This window comes from Triticum urartu, chromosome 6 (genome assembly GCF_003073215.2).
Source record: "Triticum urartu cultivar G1812 chromosome 6, Tu2.1, whole genome shotgun sequence".
NCBI lineage: Eukaryota > Viridiplantae > Streptophyta > Magnoliopsida > Poales > Poaceae > Triticum > Triticum urartu.
Window position 1 is genome coordinate 353,776,179 of NC_053027.1, and position 1,807 is coordinate 353,777,985.

A 1,807-nucleotide genomic window follows, 5' to 3' on the forward strand; every position below is an offset into this window, starting at 1 on the left:
GCTAGTGATGTGATGCATGAGTTGTGTGCTAATTTTGTCTGCAAGTTGAAGTCGGTTTAGCTCCATCAGCAATGCCTGTGGAGTTGTGGCTGTGGTTGGTACGTACTAACTAATGGAGTAGTGGGTAGCTGTGGTGTGCCATGCTGTTGGAATGGTTCCGATAACTTGTTAGTAGCATGTTCTATTAGTTCTAGAGAAAAAGTGAAATCCCAGCTCTGCCTGCTTCATGATCCTCTGGTTCTGCTTTTACCTGCCTACTGTCATGTGAATTGGCTAACTGTGGCTCATATTCTTTTCCCCAGGTAGCTCATGGTGTGTGTCACCGGTGCAGCGGTGCTCTGCTCTTGCGCACGGTGACCGGCGTGACGGCGGCTATGTATGGCAGCGACCACAAGCTCATCGGTGAGCAGCTCCCTCTCCTACCCCCAGTTCTCTTTTCTAAGATGTAGTGTTCTATGCAGAAGATCTATTTGCTAGTACTTGGGCTCACTGCTGTTTATATTTGATTATTCTATTATTATGTATACTGAAAATGCTATAACAAATTTACTGCTCATATTCCTGTACAAAAGCCCTCGTGCGAATTAATGACATGCTTCATTTCTGAACAAATAGGGAAGTTGAAGATTTCGCTAGGAGGCTCAATTCTGTTTGGCCTGAAAGAATGCATTTGGGTCAAGAAAGAAGAATTGAGTCGCAACTGATTGGTGGTAATGGTTCTCTGCAGAGATTTTCTGGTAATTTTTTCCATATAGAATAGTTGAAACTATAGTGAGTAAAGAATTTAGCCCACTCTACTGAATCTTTTGGAAGAACAGAAGGTTTTACATACTAAAGGATAGTGTTTGGTTAGTCCAACATAAAGTAGGAATTACCTCATTCTTGCACCAGCTCATTCCATAACCGGGTCAAGTGATAATTTGTATGTGCCCGCAGGGTTCAATCACAGGTGAATGTCGTGCGGTAGTGAGTAAATAATTTGCATTACCCCATTAATTGAGTTTATTTTATCTATTCAACACACTCCAACATGTTGGTTTAATCAAATCCTCTAGTAATGCCACAGCTTGTCATGGATGTCGCATTTCCTATGTTTTTGGGGAATTTCGACATGTACCATTCTCTGTTTTGGGAATTTCTTTGCCGTAAATTATTATAGCCAACTGTTCAGAATTGTTTTTGTGGGGAGCAAATCTGTATATGCAAAGTGTGTGTGTGTATCCAGTGAGCAAATCTGTAGTAATTATAGAGTATATTATCTTCTTTCTTTTATTGGCAATTTTCTGCTCAGTTCTCTTTTGACATATAGTTTGTTCTCTTTGAATGTGCAGATGGTATGATGTGGTGGTTATCTTTTTTCGTTGCTGGAACCTGGATGTCATATGTTATGTGATTTGAGCCAAATGGCATATTGTAATCTTTTTATTGCTGGTTTTTATGTACGATGTCATGAAGATGTACGTTTGAAATGTTGCTTTGATAGCAAAATTGTATTCCTGTGTACATGCTGCTTTGACAGCAAAATTATGAAAAATTCTCAACAATATATATGGGCAAAATTGTATTCCTATGTACTGCGCCTGAAAAGGCTACAACCAACTGATGATGTTACTAGAACCTGACAACTGGGACCCATCTGACTAGTGGACCCTTCTTTTGGGAAAAAAAGAAAAACTAAATTCGTTTAGACATAAAGGCCACAACCCAACAATAAAAAGGCTGCAATATTGGGCTTGGCCCATGAACCCAACCAAAAATTGACAGACAGAAAAACACAAATAGGCTGAATTGTTGGGCTAGGCCCATG

General features: G+C 39.9%; 1 long non-coding RNA gene across 1 annotated transcript; it reads left to right on the plus strand.

Moving 5' to 3' along the window:
• The first annotated feature begins 227 nt into the window (after positions 1–227).
• LOC125512341 lies at positions 228–1,562 on the plus strand. The gene is made up of 3 exons (XR_007285305.1): positions 228–402; positions 616–737; positions 1,332–1,562. It is a non-coding gene; the product is annotated as an uncharacterized LOC125512341 (long non-coding RNA).
• The last annotated feature ends 245 nt before the right edge of the window (positions 1,563–1,807 follow it).